Consider the following 21,839-nt stretch of genomic DNA (forward strand, 5'->3'; position numbering starts at 1 on the left):
ACTGTGATTTGTCTTGATACAGTGATCTACTACATGCCACTATATAGTGACAATAAGTGTTTTTTGATATCAAGGTATAAATTTAGTGTTTAGTAATCTTGTAAGAAGCTTATTTCTATGACCTTATTTTGGTTGGCTGCGTTAGCAGGTTTAGTGGCAATAGTGAAGGAAGGGCACTAAGGAGGAGGAAAGATAGCTAATAATAAGCATGTTTGGTTCGGTTTTCTTTATAAAAAAAAATTGTTGCTGTATTAATGTGTGTTGTACAAAATCCTTTTTAGAAATAGAATATGAAAAGGAAATGTTAAGTTATTTAAGATGTAATTATAAGAACGCAGCCTACCCTGGTTTTATTTGCCAGAAGAGAAATACTGACTTTGGCAATGCTCACATCCAGTATTATCATTCAGGTATGTTTAAAGTGATCTATTAATCAGTCAAATTTTAATGATATCATGATTGTGAAGAAGACTATAGCTTATGATACCCAGAAAGCTGCTTACTAACCATTTTTGGAAATGATTACAATTCTATTTTCTGTGGAAATTAGATGCTATATTATTATAATTTAATTACATAGTATATTCTTTAAATTGCTCAAGAATAATGTGAATTTTGGCCTGAAAACACCGATTGCACCTAGGAATCCCATATATTCAAAGCTTATTTCATGGTGTGAAGAGATTTATTGTTCAGTTGGCCCTGTAGTGCATTTGTCAGTGTAACATAAGAAAAATGTTTCTCCAAAGGGAAAAATATACACAGTTATAGTATATTTATAATTTTTCTGAAAGAGTATAGTTTCTCACAGTACCCTTTACCATATAAATAGTACATTTCATCAGATAAATTGATTGATAGACATAATTTATCCTTGAGAATTTATTTTTTCTAACTCTCTGACCTTTTCCAGCTAGATTTGTTTTCAAAGATTACCCAAATTAGAAAATCCTCTGCTTGCAGTGCTGGGAGATCCTAGCTAGCAGGGAACTGAATTCAGTTCTCAAAGTCACTGGCGGTAATTTCAGTATGGGGAGTGATGTCTTTGAGGAAAGCTGCCAAGAGGCCTGAAAATTATCTACCATTCTGTCCTGGTTTCAGCTGGGATAGAGTTAATTGTCTTCCTAGTAGCTGGTACAGTGCTATGTTTTGAGTTCAGTATGTGAAGAATGTTGATAACACACTGATGTTTTCAGTTGTTGCTAAGTAGTGTTTAGTCTAAAGTCAAGGATTTTTCAGCTTCTCATGCCCAGCCAGCGAGAAAGCTGGAGGGGCACAAGAAGTTGGGAGGGGGACACAGCCAGGGCACCTGACCCAAACTGGCCAACAGGGTATTCCATACCATGTGACGTCCCATCTAGTATAGGAACTGGGAAGTGGGGGGCGGGGAATCGCTGCTCGGGGACTAGCTGGGTGTCGGTCGGTGGGGTGGTGAGCAATTGCACTGTGCATCATTTGTACATTCCAATCCTTTTATTATTACTGTTGTCATTCTATTAGTGTTATCATTATCATTATTAGTTTCTTCCTTTCTGTTCTATTAAACCGTTCTTATCTCAACCCACAGGTTTTGCTGCTTTTCCTGATTTTCTCCCCCATCCCACTGGGTGGGGGGGGAGTGAGTGAGTGGCTGCGTGGTGCTTAGTTGCTGGCTGGGGTTAAACCATGACACAGTCTGAGACTTACTTTCTTAGAGTGGCTGATCTCTTGTAGATGATTAAGCCCTTTCAGAAAAGCTACTTAATGTTATAAATTGATTCTCTTTTAGAAACTGTGAGGATGGAAGACACACTTGAAGTAAGTTAAGAATTAAACAAAGGCAATTGAGGGGTTTGCGGATGTACTGGGTTTGTGTGGCAAGGTTTTCGTAGCGAGAGAGCTACAGGGGTGGCTTCTGTGAGAAGATGCTAGAAGCTTCCCCTGTGTTCAACAAAGCCAATGCCAGCCAGCTCCAAGATGGACCCACCGCTGGCCAAGGCCAAGCCAATCAGCGACAATGGTAGCGCCTCTGGGATAACATATTTAAGAAGGGAAAAAAGTTGCTGGGGCACAGAAACTGCAGCTGGAGAGAGGAGTGAGGGACGTGAGAGAAACAACCCTGCAGACACCAAGGTCAGTGAAGAAGGAGGGGGAGAGGGTGCTCCAAGTTGCCCCAGCAGAGATTCCCCTGCAGCCCGTGGAGGTCCACGGTGGAGCAGATATCCACTTGCAGCCCATGGAGGACCCCACGCCGGAGCAGGTGGGTGCCCGAAGGAGGCTGTGACCCCTTGGGAAGCCCGCGCCGAAGCAGGCTCCTGGCAGGACCTGCGTACCCGTGGAGAGAAGAGCCCACGTTGGAGTAGGTTTGCTGGCATGACTTGTGACCCCATGGGGGACCCACGCTGGAGCAGTGTGCTCCTGAAGGACTGCACCCTGTGGAAGGGATCCACGCTGGAGCAGTTTGTGAAGAACTGCAGCCCATGGGAAGGACCCACATTGGAGAAGTTCATGGAGGACTGTCTCCCGTGGGAGGGACCCCACGCTGGAGCACAGAAAGAGTGTGAGGACTCCTGCCCCTGAGGAGGATGGAGCAGCAGAGACAATGTGTGATGAACTGACCGTAACCCCCATTCTCCATTCTGCACCACTCAGGGGGGTAGGTAGAGAATCCGGGAGTGAAGCTGTGCCCGGGAAGAAGGGAGGGGTGGGGGGAAGGTGTTTTAAGATTTGGTTCTATTTCTCATTACCCTACTCTGGTTGATTGGTAATAAAAGTGAGTTAATTTTCCCCAAGTCGAGTCTGTTTTGCCCGTGATGGTAATTAGTTGAGTGATCTCTCCTTGTCCTTATCTCGACTCATGAGCCTTTTGTTATATTTTCTCTCCCCTGTCTAGCTGAGGGCGGGAGTGATAGAACGGCTTTGGTGGGCACCTGGCATCCAGCCAGGGTCAACCTGCCACAGTGGATATCTTTTCAATATCAGTTTTACTCCCTGGTTACTAGCTCCCTTATTGTGCTGGGAGACGGAGGAGATTTTGGTTTGGTGTTCTTTCTTTTTTTTCTTTTTTTTTTTCCTGACTACTCCTTATCTGTCTGATGCCAGCCAAACCAGATTGTTCAACCATAATCCATAGAAAAAATAGTTAAGCAGATTGTTAAGGATTTGAAGGCCTTTTTCTGGGCAGCAGTGAATAATTGGAGCATTGGCCATATCTGGTCTGCCTTAGTTCTGTGGTTCTATATTCTTCAGTGGCTGCTATAAACTATCCAAGGGTTTACCGTAAGAGTTTCTCACTTGACTAATGTGATAAGAGCCCTGAATATAGGAAATGTTCATGCAAAGGGAAAGTCTCATGCAGCAGGAAATCCCAGTTATCCCTTCCAGCCTGTGCTCTCAGCCAGCCACATCTCTGCCAAAGCATACCATAGGAAAAGGATGTTCCCTTACACAGTTACAAGTGCTTCATGATTAGTGTGGGACACCTCCAGCACAACTGTCCTGCTTCCCCTCAGGGATATATTTTTAGATGATTTTAGAATTAACTTTGCCAATGGCCTTTCTGTGGGATCCTTTTGGAGCCTATATCCCTCATCCATTTCCACAAAATAAGATGAGATTTTGTTTTTTGAAGTCCTGCCGGTATCTCTTCTAATGGCTTACAGTGCAATTGACAGTGATAATAATTGCAACTGTGGCTCTTTTTTATTCTTCTATAAGCTTATAGTATATAAAAGTCTGGAAATATCTTGTATTAATTGTGACTCTCCTGAGCTCATGAAGGCTTTGCTGAACATGTATATCAGGAAAATAGTAAGTGTTTCTGTGTGATTAGAAAATATAACGAATAAGAGACCATGGAAGTTTATGAAAACTGCACTTTTCAAGCAAACAATACTTTTGAATCTTTTTGCACTCCAAGCTGGGGAAAAAGTAAATTAACATTTACATCAGTGTTCTTATAAAGTATTCATTCTAAATATTATCAGTACTTATAATAAGTAAACATATTTAGTTATAAATATGACACTGATACAGTATACCAAATCTGCATAAATATTTATAGTTGAGGGGTTTTGCTTATTTGCATAACCAGAAAACCATGTTTGTTAAATATTATTGTGTTCAATGTTTTAAAGTAAGTATAACCACGAGAAAAACACACAGATTCTGTTTTCCTTAGCTGTTATTTAAAAATAACAATAGCAAAGTATGTTTTCCAGTATTTATCATATTGCTTTCTGCAATTGAACCAATACTTGTTTTCCAACTTACTTGCTTTTATCTACAGTAGATGCAATATAAATTTTCAAGTATAAAATTCTTAAGAAAAGATCCTCCCATTTGTATATAGTGCATTGAAGAACTTATTACATATCGTCTTAATGATAACTTTTTAGTATTCATTGATGCACTAGTCACATTTATTTGCACACATGTACAATATCAAATGCCCAAGAAGCTAAATGCTTTATGTAGGATTATTGATAGCAAACACTGTCTATGTAAACACTGTAAAAAAATGGCTAGGTACAATCCAAATTCTGTTTTCTTTTGCAAAAGCTAGGTTGTTCATATAGAGGGAGCTGTTTTTATAACAAAACAATAATAATAATAGATAAAGGGATTTGAATAAAGAATAAAAAGATTGTATCTATAATAGTTTTTTAAAGTTCAAAACTAGATCATATAATTAAATTGAGATTCTCTTAAGGCAGTCTTTTTATCATAGATTTTTTTTGCTTAAAGAACCCTACTCATGCTTCTTTACAAACTTATATCAACATTGCAGAAATAAAAATAAAAATATTTCAAGTAGCATGTTAATATAGGATTTGATTTCTTTGATGATTAACTTCCATAAATATAGCACATCGTCTATATTTCAATTTAACAAAGTGAAAATACTCTTAAAAGTTGTTAATAAAAATAAAAAGCAAGAAACTCTTATCTAAAGTCCAGAGGTGTGAATGAATTTTTGTGTTATGGTAGAGAAACTGTTATATGTTTGTGTCCCTGGGTTCAGCTGGGATAGAGTTTAATTTTTACAGAACCTGGGAGGTGTGGGGGGGCATAAGCCGGGGCAGCTGACCTGAACTAGCCAAGGAGCTATTCCATACCATGTGACATCATGCTCAGTATATAAATGGGGAGTGGGCCAGGGGGAGGGCTCTCTTGCTCTCTCTCGACTTTCGGTGGGGGAAGTGGCGGAGTGTTGGGTTCCGGGTGGTGAGCAGTTGCACTGTGCATCACTCTTTTTGTATACTCTTTCATTAGTACCGTTGTTGTTGTTGTAACCTTTTTTTTTGTGTTGTCCCAGTAAACTGCCCTTATCTCAACCCTCGAGGTTCCAGGTTTTTTTCTTTTCTCTCCTCCGTCTCCTCCCCATCCCACCGGAGGGGGGCGGGAGGAGTGAGCGAACGGCTGCGTGGTCCTTTGTTACCGGCTGGGCTGAAACCACGACAGTCCTTTTTGGCGCCCAACGTGGGGCACGAAGGGTTGAGATAACGACAGATCTGGCCAGAGCGTGTTGAAAACAAATTTGTCATACGCATTTCTTAGATAATAGATGTTAGTCACAATGTTGGTTCATTTGTTTACATGGTGGCGTTTTGTAAGTTCTTATATGCTCTATGTATTGCCTGTAGTTTGCGTTTCTCGCCTCTGGAGAGTGATTGGGATATCATTTTGCTGTACTGGGCAATGTCGACTTGTGAAATGATTACATCACTGGTCATGAGGTTAAGCTGGTATCTGTATGAGGCAGTAGTGATATCATTTCCATACTTTGGGCACCTTCTATCGGATTTTATTGGTAATTACAGCCAATCCATGGGGAAGTTAGGGGGGGATACTTCCCCCCGTCCGTTCGCCTCCCTTCTCTCCTTCCGACTAATTACAACAGCTTTTGAGAACTTTGAATATCCTTGGGATGCACAAGCCAGTGTGCTGTTAGTGCTATGCCTCCTGAATATGTTTCAGGTCTTGTTTAGGGCTACAAAAAGGCTCTTTAAGAGTACCACCCAGAGATCTGCCCCAAAGCTGGATATTCATGGGTGGCACGGCATGTGGGAGGATATGGGCAGGTATCTAGAGAACTTCTCACCCCCAGTGGCTTGGAAGTTCACTCCCGAACAACTACAGAACCCTCATGAAGTGGTAGAATATTTGAAAGGAAAATGCTGTGGCTATTCCAAAGACGTACAACTCGCTGCACTGTGCTGGGCCCTGGCCAGTATCTACCAAACACTGCTTGATATTAGGCAGCACCCTCAGGGAGAAAAGGGGGAAAAGATGGAAAACAGGACAGCAGGCAGCGCGGCTACCCCAACCCCGACAGCAGGCACCGTGGCTACCCCAACCCTGGTGACAGATACTGCAGCTAAACCAGAGAACCAACCTGTGCCAGTATCAGTCGCCCCTGTACAGAAAAAGAAACACACAAAGAAATCAGTTCGCTCAGTGAGAGATGAAGATGAACCAGGGTCATCGTGAGAACAGGAGGAAGAGGCAGAACCTGAAATAATTACCCGATCTCTATCCCTGAGTGAGTTGCGTGACATGCGAAAAGATTTTAGCCACCACCCAGGTGAGCACATTGTTACCTGGCTGCTCCGATGCTGGGATAATGGGGCTAGTAGTGTGGAATTAGAGGGTAAGGAAGCCAAGCAGTTGGGATCTCTGTCTAGGGAAGGGGGCATCGACAAGGCGATTGGGAGAAAAACACAAGTCCTCAGCCTCTGGAGGCGACTTCTGTTAGGTGTAAAGGAAAGATACCCCTTCAAGGATGAAGTTACATGTCACCAAGGCAAGTGACCACCATGGAGAGAGGTATCCAGTACCTGAGGGAATTAGCCGTGCTGGAGGTGATTTATAATGATCCAGAAAATGCGCAGTCACCCATAGACCCAGATGAAGTCCAATGCACACAACCCATGTGGCGGAAGTTTCTACAAAGTGCACCACCAACCTATGCCAACTCATTGGCAGTAATGTCCTGGAAAGAAGGCCATGGACAAATGGATGAATTGGCTGTCCAACTCCGGCAATACGAAGGAAGTCTCTCTTCCTCCCTACGGGCCTGTGTCTCGGCTGTAGAGGAATTGTCCGAGAGTTCCAGCAATTCAAAGTGGATATGTCCTCCTCCCCACCTGTACAGGCCCGCATCGCAGCTATTGGGAGTAAGCATTCCTGTGCCCAAGAGAGAGGAGAGAGAAAGTACACACGACGGGCTAACCTGTGGTTTTACCTGCGTGACCATGGAGAGGACATGAGGAAGTGGGATGGAAAACCTACCTCAGTCCTGGATGCACGGGTACGGGAGTTGCGAGAAAAAGCAACCAGAAAAGAGGATTCTTCTTGGAAAACTGCTGCTCCAGTTTCCTATGAGCAGTCCCCCAGATGCAGTAGTGTGATGGGTTGACCCTGGCTGGTTGCCAGGTGCCCACCAAAGCTGTTCTATCACTCCCCTCCTCAGCTGGACAGGGGAGAGAAAATATAACAAAGAGCTTGTGGGTCGAGATAAGGACAGGAGAGAGATCACTCACCAATTACCGTCACGGGCAAAACAGACTGAGCTTGGGGAAAAATAACTCACTTTATTACAAATCAACCAGAGTAGGGTAATGAGAAATAAAACCAACTCTCAGAACACCTTCCCTCCACCCCCTCCCTTCTTCCCGGGCAACAACTTCACTCCCGGCTTCTCTACCAACCCCCCCCCCAGCAGCACAGGGGGACGGGGAATGGGTTTTACGGTCAGTTCATCACACGTTATTTTCTGCCGCTTCATCCTCCTCAGGGGGAGGACTCATCAACACTCTTCTCTGCTCCAGCGTGGGGTCCCTCCCGCGGGAGGACAGTCTTCCACGAACTTCTCCAACGTGGGTCCTTCCCACGGGCTGCAGTCCTTCACGAACTGCTCCAGCATGGGTCCTTTCCACGGTGTGCAGTCCTTCAGGAGCACACTGCTCCAGCGTGGGTCCCCCAAGGGGTCACAAGTCCTGCCAGAAAACCTGCTCCGTGGGCTCCTGTCTCCCAAGATCCGCAGGTCCCTGCCAGGAGCCTGCTCCAGCGCAGGGTTCCCACGGGGTCACAGCCTCCTTCGGGAACCCACCTGCTCTGGTGTGGGGTCCTCCATAGCCTGGAGGTGGATATCTGCCCCACCGTGGACCTCCATGGGCTGCAGGGGGACAGCCTGCCTCACCATGGTCTTCACCATGGGCTGCAGGGGAATCTCTGCTCCGGTGCCTGGAGCATCTCCTCCCCCTCCTTCTTCACTGACCTTGGTGTCTGCAGGGTTGTTTCTCTTACATGTTCTCACTCCTCTCTCCGGCTGCCGAATTCTGCCTGTCCCAACTTTTTCCTTCTTAAAAATGTTATCACAGAGGCGTTACCACTATCGCTGATTGGCTCGGCCTTGGCCGATGGCGGGTCCGTCTTAGAGCTGGCTGGTATTGGCTCTCTCTCGAACACAGGGGAAGCTTCCAGCAACTTCTTACAGAAGCCACCCCTGTAACCCCCCCGCTACCAAAACCTTGCCACACAAAGCCAATAGAAGTAGATGGGCTGATCTCATTTCTGATCCTCTTGAAGGGACTTCTGATTCACGTGTGCGAAAAGTGAGTAACGAATATTCTATCCAGAATTAGAGGGGACCTGCCTCCAGCCAGGTGGAGGAAAGGGATAACTGGGTCTATTGGACTGTGTGGATTCCATGGCCTGGCACATCAGACCCACAGGAGTACAAGGCTCTAGTAGACACCGGCACACGGTGCACTCTAATGCCATCAAGTTATAAAGGGGCAGAACCCATCTGTATCTCTGGTGTGACAGGGGGATCACAAGAGCTAACCGTATTGGAGGCTGAAGTAAGCCTGACTGGGAATGAAAGGCAGAAACACCCCATTGCAACTGGCCCAGAGGCCCCGTGCATCCTTGGCATAGATTATCTCAGGAGGGGGTATTTCAAGGACCCAAAAGGGTACCGTTGGGCTTTTGGTATAGCTTGCATTGGAGACGGAGGGGAATTGAACAGCTGTCTACCCTGCCTGGTCTCTCTCAAGACCCTTCGGTTGTGGGGTTGCTGAAGGTTGAAGAACAACAAGTGCAAACTGCTACCACGACAGTGCACCGGCGGCAATATCGCACCAACCGAGACTCCCTGATCCCCATCCATAAGCTGATTTGCCAATTGGAGAGTCAAGGAGTGATCAGCAAGACTCACTCGCCCTTTAGTAGTCCCATGTGGCCCGTGCGGAAATCTAATGGGGAATGGAGACTAACAGTAGATTATCGTGGGCTGAATGAAGTCACACCGCCACTGAGCGCTGCTGTGCCAGATGTGTTAGAGCTTCAATATGAACTGGAATCAAAGGCAGCTAAGCGGTATGCCACATTTGACATTGCTAATGCATTTTTCTCCATTCCTTTGGCAGCGGAGTGCAGGCCACAGTTTGCCTTCACTTGGAGGGGTTTCCAGTACACCTGGAATCGACTACCCCAGGGGTGGAAATACAGCCCCACTATTTGCCATGGACTGATCCAGGCTGCACTGGAAAAAGGTGAAGCTCCAGAGCACCTGCAATACATTGATGACATCATCGTATGGGGCAACACAGCAGAAGAAGTCTTTGAGAAAGGGAAGAAAATAATCCAAATCCTTTTGAAGGCTGGTTTTGCCATGAAAGAAAGTAAGGTCAAGGGACCTGCACAGGAGATCCAGTTTTTAGGAATAAAATGTCAAGACGGGCGTCGTCAGATCCCTATGGATGTGATCAACAAAATAGCAGCTATGTCTCCACTGACCAACAAAAAGGAAACACAGGCCTTCTTAGGTGTTGTGGGCTTTTGGAGAATGCATATTCCAAATTACAGTCTGATTGCAAGCCCTCTCTATCAAGTGACCCAGAAGAAGAAAGATTTTAAATGGGGGCCTGAACAATGACAAGCCTTTGAACAAATTAAGCAGGAGATTGTTCATGCAGTAGCTCTTGGGCCACTCCGGGCAGGACAAGATGTTATAAATGTGCTCTATACTGCAGCTGGGGAGAATGGCCCTACCTGGAGCCTCTGGCAGAAAGCACCTGGGGAGACCCAAGGCCGACCCCTGGGGTTTTGGAGTCGGGGATACAGAGGATCCGAGGCTCGCTATACTCCAACTGAAAAAGAGATATTGGCAGCATATGAAGGAGTTCGGGCTGCCTCAGAAGTGGTTGGTACTGAAACACAGCTCCTCTTAGCACCCCGACTGCCGGTGCTGGGCTGGATGTTCAAAGGGAGGGTCTCCTCTGCACATCACGTGACTGATGCCACGTGGAGTAAGTGGATTGCGCTGATCACACAACGAGCTCGCATAGGAAACCCCAGTCACCCAGGAATTGTGGAAGTGATCACGGACTGGCCAGAAGGCAAAGATTTTGGAATGTCGCCAGAGGAGGAGGTGACACGGGCTGAAGAGGCCCCGCTGTATAATAAACTGCCAGAAAATGAGAGGCAATATGCCCTGTTCACTGATGGGTCCTGTCGCATTGTGGGAAAACATCGGAGGTGGAAGGCTGCTGTATGGAGTCCTACACGACAAGTCGCAGAAACTGCTGAAGGAGAAGGTGAATCGAGTCAGTTTGCAGAGGTGAAAGCCATCCAGCTAGCGTTAGACATTGCTGAAAGAGAGAAGTGGCCAGTGCTCTATCTCTATACCGACTCATGGATGGTGGCAAATGCCCTGTGGGGGTGGCTACAGCAATGGAAGCAGAGCAACTGGCAGTGCAGAGGTAAACTCATCTGGGCTGCCGCACTGTGGCAAGATATTGCTGTTCGGCTGGAGAAGCTAGTGGTAAAAGTACGCCACGTAGATGCTCATGTACCCAAGAGTCGGGCCACTGAAGAACATCAAAACAACCAGCAAGCAGATCAGGCTGCCAAGATTGAAGTGTCTCAGGTGGACCTGGACTGGCAACATAAGGGTGAGCTATTTATGGCTCAGTGGGCCCATGATACCTCGGGCCATCAGGGAAGAGATGCAACATATAGATGGGCTTGTGATCGAGGGGTGGACTTAACCATGGATACTATTGCACAGGTTATCCATGAATGTGAAACATGTGCTGCAATTAAGCAAGTCAAGCGGCTGAAACCCCTGTCGTATGGAGGGCGATGGCTGAAATATAAACAGTGGGAGGCCTGGCAGATTGACTATATCACACTCCCACGAACCCGCCAAGGCAAGTGCCATGTGCTTACAATGGTGGAAACAACCACTGGATGGCTGGGAAACATATCCTGTGCCCCATGCCACCTCCCAGAACACTATCCTGGGCCTTGAAGAGAAAGTTTTATGGCAACACGGCACCCCCAGAAAGAATTGAGTCAGACAACGGGACTCACTTCCGAAACAACCTCATAGACACCTGGGCCAAAGAACATGGCATTGAGTGGGTATATCACATCCCTTATCATGCACCAGCCTCTGGAAAAATCGAACGATAGAATGGACTGCTGAAAACTACATTGAGAGCAATGGGGGGTGGAACTTTCAAACATTGGGATACACATTTAACAAAAGCCACCTGGTTATTTAATACTAGAGGATCCACCAATCGGGCGGGCCCCGCCCAACCAAGACTTCCACATACTGTAGAAGGGGATAAAGTCCCTGTAGTGCACGAGGAGTATGTTAGGGAAGACAGTCTGGGTTAGTCCTCCCTCAAGCAGAGACAAACCCATCCAAGGGGTTGTTTTTGCTCAGGGACCTGGGTACACCTGGTGGGTGATGCAGAAGGATGGGGAAGTTCGATGTGTACCTCAGGGAGATTTGATTTTGGGAGAGAATAGCCAGTGAACTAGGCTGTATGATATTTAACTGCTAAATAACTTGCCAATGTATGTCACTGTATCTATAGTGGCTATATGCCATATCAAGGGTATTACTGTAAGAATTACCCAAATGACTGAAGGATGGACTTTGAAACTGAGCCAAGTACAACAGTGATGGAACTTGAACTGGCGCCCAGCAATTTCCTCAAGATCAACATCTTCGACCTGCAGACCAAGGGTGTGGGTTGCACCAAATGTACCAGCCAGAAGTTCCAGAGACAGCATACAACAACCCAGCACCTCACACCATCTCTCTTATCTTGAAGAAGTGTTACAACAGATGGAGCCCCAAAGTCATGGATTAAATAAAATTGATGGACACATTGGAGGGATAACCCATCGACTAAAGGAATACTATTTGTTTGTGGGTGGGTGGGTGGGTGTCCATATACATATATATATATATATATGTATATAAGACAAGGAAAGTGGTAGTGGTTGATTGGAAAATGTAAGATCTGGGCGTGATGTAGATGGTATAGAATAAGGGGTGGATAATGTCCTGGGTTCAGCTGGGATAGAGTTAATTTTTACAGGAACCTGGGAGGTGGGGGGGGCATAGCCGGGGCAGCTGACCTGAACTAGCCAAGGAGCTATTCCATACCATGTGACATCATGCTCAGTATATAAATGGGGAGTGGGCCAGGGGGAGGGCTCTCTTGCTCTCTCTCGACTTTCGGTGGGGGAAGTGGCGGAGCGTCGGGTCCCGGGTGGTGAGCAGTTGCACTGTGCATCACTCTTTTTTGTATACTCTTTCATTAGTACCGTTGTTGTTGTTGTAACCTTTTTTTTTTGTGTTGTCCCAGTAAACTGCCCTTATCTCAACCCTCGAGGTTCCAGGTTTTTTTTCTTTTCTCTCCTCCGTCTCCTCCCCATCCCACCGGAGGGGGGCGGGAGGAGTGAGTGAGCGGCTGCGTGGTCCTTTGCTACAGGCTGGGCTGAAACCACGACAGTTTGTTTTTCAGGAGCTTTAAAGAATTAGCATGAGGTTAAAGATAATTTTATAAAAACTGGGTCATAGTTGTATTATTGAATGTCAGCCATTTTTGTTGTTACTATTTAATATAACCATAAGTTTTGACTGAGAAGAGGATTGAAAATCCTTAATATACATATTGCCATGTCACTGCCATTGCTCCATTCACACTGTAGGTTATATTTAGAAATCTACTACAAAATTTTACAGTACCCAGTCCCTATGTAATTTAATAACCTTGTTTATGTCAGCTGACAGTTCTGCTCACATCACTGAACTATCTGATGTCAAGGGGCTTTGTTTTCTAAAACTGAATACCTGATAGTACTGTCCAGGCTTTCCATGATGAACATTGTTTAGCAAACCATGCTGTTCTACTTCATAATCTTAGTTTAAATTGTGAAGTTGGCCATGATTTTTAAATTTCTTTTGATACGTTTTGGGCAAAAAACATAGTGGTTTTTTTCTGTGGAATACTCAGAATCTATTGATTAAATGAACAATTATGTTTTCATTTGCATATTTCATTTTGGGGAGATTCTGTGATACATTGATGCCCCCTTCTAGTCAAATAGTGATTTGAGTTTCTTTGCTGATCAGCAAGTGCTGGGGTTTCCATTTGTCTTTCAGAAGGTGGTGGAAGAGCTAGACTAATGCAAGTTTCCCCAGAGTAGGAAAAAAATATGCCTTGAGACAATGCAATTTTTCTAGGAAGAGCTGGAATGCAATGCAGTCACTCAGAGCTCCTCCTCCTCTGCCCTTCCCATCAAATAAACCATAGCTTAAAGCCTCAGCAAATTGTACTGAACAAAAACAGGAAAGCAGAACAAAAAACCTGGTAGAGTGTAGCAGTGCTACATATCAAGGTGCCGCGATTAGATCACTGGTCGGCCTGGACCAGGGAAGAGACAGATAACACACATGGTGTGAGTGCCAACTCCATCCTTTATTGCGCAGTTAATTCCTTTTATACTAACAACGGTAGGTGGGATTACTGATATGTCATAGGGAGGCGACGACTAGCCTTCTACCATTCCGTGACATCACGAGATCTTCCGAACGGTGTTCCCTACATCTCCCCCTCCTCATGTCCAACTAGCTCCCATTGGTTACACACACTATTCATGCACTGTCCACGCGTCCAGTTGCACTCAATGATTGGCTGCATCAACACTGCACACGCGCATAAACATAAAATATAATTGGTCATACTAACTAAATATACGAGACTTATCTCAGTCTAATTGGTCAAGATAAACTGCCAAATTGAGGTTGTTTGTGCCAAGTTCTCTTTATCGTGGAATATGCACCTGTGTTTTTCTAATTGGTATCTTTCTTATTTTTGTCTTCTTGTTTATTCTGTTCAAGGCCTTCTAAAGGCATCTGGAATGCTCTTGTGACCGTTAGCTAAATATGTTCCCACAACAATTCCCCCTCCCTTTTTCTATTAGAAGAGCATTAGCAGATCTAGTCACCACCATCCGCGAACTCAGCCCAGCAATCGGTAGGTGCCAGCTTTACGTGGGCGTCCCCACAGAGGCAACGATGGCCTTGCCGTACACCAGCCCGATGCTCTTCGGAAAATCCCGGTATTTGTACATTTGCAGAGGAACAGATTTCAGCACATGTGGCCAGCGGGTGCTAAAATTCCCCTCAGTTGAAACATGGGGAGCCTATGGCACATGCGGTCGCTGGCCAGACGTGCCGCACGAGTCATAGCCATCCTGTCTATTGGTTCACGGGCTTAGTGATGTGGTTGCAGTGCACAGAGAATCTTGACCTGTTATGTCGGCTAAGGTGACCTACAAGATATATGAACACAATTAATTAAACACAGTAAAAGCAATATTATACCTGAGAAAATGCAGAAGAATAAAAGAAACCCTGAGTTTTAACAGAGATACAAACCAACTCCTAAGTCCCCATCCCGCAGCTAAATGCTCCAAGCCGAAATGACAGTTTTCTTAATTGCTATAAAGGTCTTGCAGCTCCTTATTGTCTCCGAAGTTCTGTTGTCTTATCATTAAGTGGTGTAGTGTCAGAAATTCGCAGCAGATACCCAAGACGTCACAAGCCAGGAAAGGATAACAGCAATCTGTAAAGAAAAAACACTCAAAACACTATGAGGTTAGGACAGGACGAACCATGCGACTAGGGACCCATTTCAGTAGCCCTTCAGGTATCTGTACACAGGCGTACCCCCGCCTGAGGCAACGCAGCTCAAATGGTCCGTCCCATTGGCGTATCTGGGGATCACGCACACGGACCAACGGGTAGGGGCCTTTCTCTTCCGTAGCCGTAAAATGTCGTTGCGCCATCATCTGGTCCAGGTCCCCCCGAATTGTCTGATTTAATGAAGTTAACGCAGTTAACAGGAGACGCTGTGTACGGAGAACAGGTGAATTATCCCGTAAGCAGGAGGGCTCCGCCTGGTCCCCCTCCCTAAGACGATCTAGCAGGGTCTTTAAGGTTCGATGTGCTCGTTCTACAATGGCCTGGCCGGTGCTGTTATAAGGAATGCCATGTACAAGGGCTATACCCCAGATTGCACAAAATCGTTTCACCTTTTCCGCAGTATAAGCTGTACCATTATCCGTCTTGATCTGTCGTGGAATCCCCAGTTGGGCTATGCAAGCACGCCAGTGTTGTACAACCGCCAAGCTATTCTGCTTCCTGTGCGCTGTAGTGAGAATATATTTACTATAGGTGTCTACGGTAACATGCAAATACTGTAGTGGCTTAAAGGGAGCGTACTCCGGTCCACTCATGTTGACTGTGGGCTACTTATGCTAACTCTAAATAATCAGGCTCAAAGAAATGTTCCCCCATTTTCTATGAAATCTCCTACAATTTCCCCTTTTCTTTTTCTTTTTTTTTTTTTTCCGTGCAAGATTCCCTTTATTTCACAAAAGAATCCAACTTATATATGTTTCAACAAAGATCCAGAAAGTACTAACGACTCACAGCCAATACTACTAGCACAGGAGGGCATATCTGACCCAGCTGGGATGTTTGCCAGTCCTCAGAACAGTTAAAGATAAAAACATTCCATAGACATACTCGTGACTGTCTTCAGCCACATCTTCCCAGGCCTACACAAGGCCATCCTCCAACCTGACCTTGTAAAACTAGTTCTTCAAGGCTTGGCAAACATGCAGCACAACAAATTCTAACGGTCACTCTTGAAAACAAATGCCAGGTGTTCCGAGCTGCTCCCACATCGCCCCCTTTTTTTGTTTAGGAACATCAGATTCACGAGGAAGGCAGCGAGGACTCTAGCTTCGAACTGACGCAATCCTCGTACTGCTCCTCAGGTGATTCTGATTGCTGCAAACACACAAATGATTAATAATTCTCCAATAGCAATATAAATTCAGATACACAAATTTAAACCTTCAAATCATGTTTTTGGATTTAAGCATTCAACAGTATTAGACAATTCTTTGAAAAACACCTTATTCTGCTAATTTCATATATTTCCCATTTGATCTTGTAATATCTGTGCAAGGTCTTAGGTCTCTCCTGCAATATTAGTAGCAAATGCACCTTACAAATGTGCCTTCACCTAATTCCAATCACATACACTTTCATTCCCTTGTAAAGGAGTTACACAGAGCCCTTGTTTTTGAAATTCCCAATTGCAATGTAATTTCATTCTATTTTATAATGCATTTTGTCTATGTGATGGGTTGATCCTGCTGGACACCAGTTACCTACCATAGCTATCCTATCACTCTCTCCTCCACAGCTGGACAGGGGAACGGGAAATGAGGTTTTGCTGTTAGTTCATCACACATTATCTCTGTCACTTCATCCTCCTCAGTGGCAGCACTCATCACACTCTTCCCCTGTTCCAGCGTGGGATCTCTCCCACAGGAGACAGTCCTCCATGAAGATCTTCAGCATGGGTCCCCTCCACGGCGTGCAGTCCTTCAGGAGCACACTGCTCCAGCGTGGACCTCCATAGACCGCAGGGGAACGACCCGTCTCACCATAGTCTTCACCACGGGCTGCAGGGGAATGTCTGCTCCGGCGCCTGGAGCATCTCCTCCCCCTCCTTCTGCACTGACCTTGGTGTCTGCAGGGTTATTTCTCTTAGATGTTCTCACTCTTCAGCTGCCATGTCTGTGTGTTCCGCAACTGCATCTCTCTTCCCCCTCTCCAGCCGTTTGTTTTCATTAATTTTTTTTTTTCTGTCTCTTCCTCTCTCTCTCTCTTTTTTTTTTTTAAATTATTTTTATGCAAGCCAAGTTACATGAAATGCTTTTGCAATCATACGTTCAACTATTTTATGATACGTGGTACAATCATTACAACTGCTAATATTACAATTAAAATAACTAAGCCATGCATAAGCAAATCTTTTAATCATCCCGTAATTCCAAAACTTGTTAGCCATCCACTTAAAGCTGTGTCAGTTATCGTGAGCCTTTTACTGTGAATCATATTAATATCGGGTGTTAGTAACGCAAGTCGTCCGAGGCTACATGGCCTCCCGTTAAGTTTCGATGGAATTCCTCTCCCACACTCTATTCCCACAAATTAAAAATATCCCCGCAGGTAAAGCAGCTGGAATAGAAAAAAGAGTGTGATATTCTGGAATAGATATAGTTACACCAAGCTGTAGCATTTCTATATACAGGCAAAATAGCATTTACATTCTGACCCTTTCGAGTGGTGTTATGGGTGTAATTAAACATCACACAGGGATTCATGATGACTGATCCTAACAACTCTAACTCTTGAGGTTCTTGCATTTCTTGAGGCAGGTGTGCATACAGCAGGAAAAGTAAACATGGTATCTCCTTGCTGTAGAGCTTTTCCTTGACAGCGTTGCATCAAACTATGTGTATTTTTTCCCAAATTATTAAGTGAATCGTCACAGATTAGACAGAGGCACAGAGTTAGAGGGATTAGCAGGAGAAGGAGATACAGGCAGTGCAGCAAAGCCAGGTTCCGTTGTAAGTTCTGCAGACCCTGGAGAGGGAGAGTACCAGGCGATTGGGGTGGGGGGGTGGGGGACGGCGGCGGCACGGCAGCGGTCCCGGCCGCGCAGAGGCCGCGGGAGGCAGCGGCGGAGGTAATGAGGGATATAAATCCGGCTCTTTTTCAGAGTCCACCCTGCCTGATACAAAAGAATTATTATCAGAATCAGAATCCTGCTCATTAGCGGCCTCCTTACAGACTGCCTCCTCAAAAGCAGTATCAGGTTGTACCCGCCTGCAAAACTTGTTGCAAGGCCGCCACTACCGGACGCGCTTCCCGGTGTTGCTCTCTCTCCAGTACATGGCGTATCACGTTACCTAGGGACGAACCGGCTGGCAAATGAGAGACAAGCGCTGCGCTCTGTGGGTTAGCTTGAGCCCTAGCACATTCAAGCACAATCGCCTCTTTAGCCGCCTCCGGGAGGTTTGCCGCCTGCACAGCAAGCTGAAGCCGATCTAAAAAGGCAGTAAACCTCTCGGCAATCCCCTGCGGAACTTTCACGCAAGGGGGGTCCGCTCTATCCATGGCCGCGACACGCCTAAGAGCGGCCAAGGCAGTTGTTGCAAGTGCCGTAAAGTCACGCCCGCACATGCCCCGTGCCTGTGCCTGAGGCGTTGCAAACCGTCCCTCCCCCATGAGCTGCCGAACCACCCGCCGCAACTCCTCTCATGGATACTGGGGGGGGGGCGCATCAGGTCCTGCTGGTGCCGCCTCTGCAGGAAAAACCTCCGTCTCCGCAGCACCCCTCCGTGCCCATGTCCGCAATCAAGGACGGACCACTCTGCGAGCCCCGCTCCACGGCCGCCCGCTCCGTCTGAGTCCGACCCGCTGTCCCCGAGGGCGCTGTCCCCGCTGTCCCCGAGGGCGCTGTCCCCGCTGTCCCCGAGGGCGCTGTCCCCGCTGCTCCCGAGGCGGCGCTGCACCCGCAGACACAGCAGCTCGCGCCGCCAACCAGCACGCCTCAGCCTCCCGTCCCGCCGCGACCACCTGCTCCACCTTCCCCCAACTCTGCGATCGTTCAGCAGCTCCGCGCTCGGATCGGAGCAAGGACTCCCGAATCTCTCCCCAATTTGGGGGGCTCAAAACTTATCTAGGAAACTCAATGTCCCCCCGGCGCAGCATCCATTGGATGCATTCGCCCGTGGGGACCCTCCTAATCGAACCGCGGGCACCCACCTCATCGGCTAACACCTTTAATACCTTAATCGCTTGCGCAAGCCTCATCGTCGCCTGTGCGGCCGATCACGTCGGGGTCACCACTATGTAGCAGTGCTACATATCAAGGTGCCGCGATTAGATCACTGGTTGGCCTGGACCAGGGAAGAGACAGATAACACACATGGTGTGAGTGCCAACTCCGTCCTTTATTGCGCAGTTAATTCCTTTTATACTAACAACGGTAGGTGGGATTACTGATATGTCATAGGGAGGCGACGACTAGCCTTCTACCTTTCCGTGACATCGCGAGATCTTCCGAATGGTGTTCCCTACAGTAGATTCACTATACATCAGAAGTGCAATTCACAGCATTAGATGTAGAGTCAAAGCCAGGAGTGGGTACTTCACAGATAAGGAAACTCAGGAGACCACCAAACCTTTTCACAATTTCAGTATATTTTTGCAGGATGGAGAAAGAGGAGGGTTTAGTTTTGTAGGGAGGTGTGCTGATCCTACTCTCTGGCAGATGAACATTCTTCTAGTCCAATACAAATATTTGTAAATCTTTATTATGTTTCCAGAATTCACAGACAAGCTCACCTCTTCCTTTTTTTTTTTTTTTTTTTTTTTTTTTAAAGCCTTGAGTCTCTCTAAACTGAAGCACTCACTTCCTGAAATGCAGACAGGAATCCTGTTTCCTGCTTGTTCTGGTTTCAGCTGGGATAGAGTTAATTGTCTTCCTAGTGTTGTCCCTCAAGTGGGGTCCTTTACCCGGTGTGTGAAATGCCAATATACACACAGAGCAGAGGTATTTTATTCCAATTCATGTTTGAGCAAAGATGGGGGCTAGGTGGTAATCCACAAAGCTAGCACACCTCATGCCTAAACGGGCAAGCAATTTATACAGTTCAGTTATACATATTCAATTTCCAAAGTTCTTCCCCAAAACTATTACTGGTAGTTGCTTATCTAGCACAGTTTCTATTGGGTTAAAGTTTTCCTGCTTCAAATTAAAGGTACAGTGTTCTTTTATTCTAGAGCGCATGCTCAAGGAGAGTGGAGGGGGTAAGTCTTTTAGTCTTGAATTGAGTCGGTGGTCGAGATCTCCCCCTGCCGCCTTTACCTTTCTTCCAGTTACCAAAGATTTTTGCTGACTTCATGCCTATTAGCAATTTTCCAACTTCTCAGGCGCCTCCTGGGGTAGGATGTTCCCTTCTTATCAGTCTTTTAGTTCTCCTTCAGGGGCCCAGTCCTTGGCAAGGCATGCCTTGTATATACAAAGGATATCTTATTTTACAAGACCTGTGTGGTGGTCTTAAGTAAATCACTCCTTAAGTGTATCACTTCTCAAGTACATCCTTTCTTAGGTACATCACTAGTAGCTGTTATAGTCCTATGTTTTGAGTTCAATATGAAAAGAATGTTGATAACACACTGATGTTTTCAGTTGTTGCTAAGTAACGTTTAGTCTCAAGTCAAGGATTTTTCAGCTTCTCATGCCCAGCCAGCAAGAAGGCTGGAGGGGCACAAGAAGTTGTGACGGGACACAGACAGGGCAGCTGACCCAAAGTGGCCAACGGGGTATTCCATACCATGTGATGTCACATCTAGTATATAAACCGGGGGGAGTGGGGGTGGGGGGATTGCCTCTCGGGGACTAACTGGGCATTGATTGGCGGGGTGGTGAGCAATTGCATTGTGCATCACTTGTATATTCCAATCCTTTTATTATTGCTGTTGTCATTTTATTAGTGTTATCATTACCATTATTAGTTTCTTCTTTTCTGTTCTATTAAACTGTTCTTATCTCAACCCACAAGTTTTACTTCTTTTCCTGATTGTCTCCCCCATCCCACTGGGTGGGGGGAAAGTGAGTGAGCGGCTGCGTGGTGCTTGGTTGCTGGCTCGGGTTAAACCACCACACTGCCGCATTTAGCTCTGCTCAGGAAAATACCACTAGATGTGACTGTAAAAACAGAGTCCTAATAGTAGCACAGTTACTCTTTAGAGCCTCCTGAGACCTCTGAAGAACAAAGCCTTCTTCATGACCTCTAAATCCTGTCACGCATGGATGACAAAGAACTAAAGCACCTATCAAAAGTTCTTGCACATAACCAAGATGTATGAATAAGAATATGTTATATGACACTCAATCCTGGTAGATGCTAAACACTCACACCTCCCACTGACTTAATGACAGATCCTCAGAACCACTTAGAAGATTCTCCAGAGGCAGCAGGATCTGCCCTGATTGTCTGGCTGGTCATTAAATCTTTTTTCATAGTGACAATTCTGCAGAGATTGTAAACTCCAAAGTAAAAAGGGTATTATGGATAAATGACACCGGCAATACTATGAATTTAATTGAATAATCAAAAAATTAATAAGTTTGTTAAATTATTGCAGTGTCAGAACTGCATCTTCATTTGGATAGCTATGAAGATACACTTCCTGAGACATAGTAATAATGAAACTTATTTCTTCATATGGAAAAGAAAGAAAGGTTCTCTGTTGTTTTATGTGAGCTTCTTTTGTACCTTCCTCTGCTTTCTTTCTGCTTTTCTTCTTTGGCTGCCATCTGGCATATTTCCCTGGACTAGAGGAATAGTCATGTGGCTGAAGCTACTGCCAACACCACTTCTGCAGCCAGCTGCTTGTGGCATTCGTATGTAAGGAGGCAGATTCCCTCCTGGCAGATAATTGTACTCCAAGCCATTAAACTCTCAGGAGCTTGGCTGGAAAGTGGAATTTCTCTCTCAAACAGCAATTTTCAGGAATTCCTTCTCTAAGGGGATTTCTTAATGATGTCAATGAATATGAGCCCAGCCAGCTGAATATGAGCCAGCAGTGTGCCCAGGTGGCCAAGAAG

The 21,839-nt window shown here is 45.8% G+C and overlaps 1 long non-coding RNA gene across 1 annotated transcript; it reads left to right on the forward strand.

Annotated features, from left to right (window-relative positions):
• Positions 1 to 1,086: 1,086 nt before the first annotated feature.
• On the forward strand, positions 1,087 to 20,525 carry LOC121232889. Its single transcript, XR_005931745.1, has 3 exons — positions 1,087 to 1,162; positions 10,578 to 10,583; positions 20,390 to 20,525. It is a non-coding gene; the product is annotated as an uncharacterized LOC121232889 (long non-coding RNA).
• The last annotated feature ends 1,314 nt before the right edge of the window (positions 20,526 to 21,839 follow it).

This window comes from Aquila chrysaetos (assembly GCF_900496995.4).
Source record: "Aquila chrysaetos chrysaetos chromosome W unlocalized genomic scaffold, bAquChr1.4 W_unloc_1, whole genome shotgun sequence".
Classification (NCBI taxonomy): Eukaryota; Metazoa; Chordata; class Aves; order Accipitriformes; family Accipitridae; genus Aquila; species Aquila chrysaetos.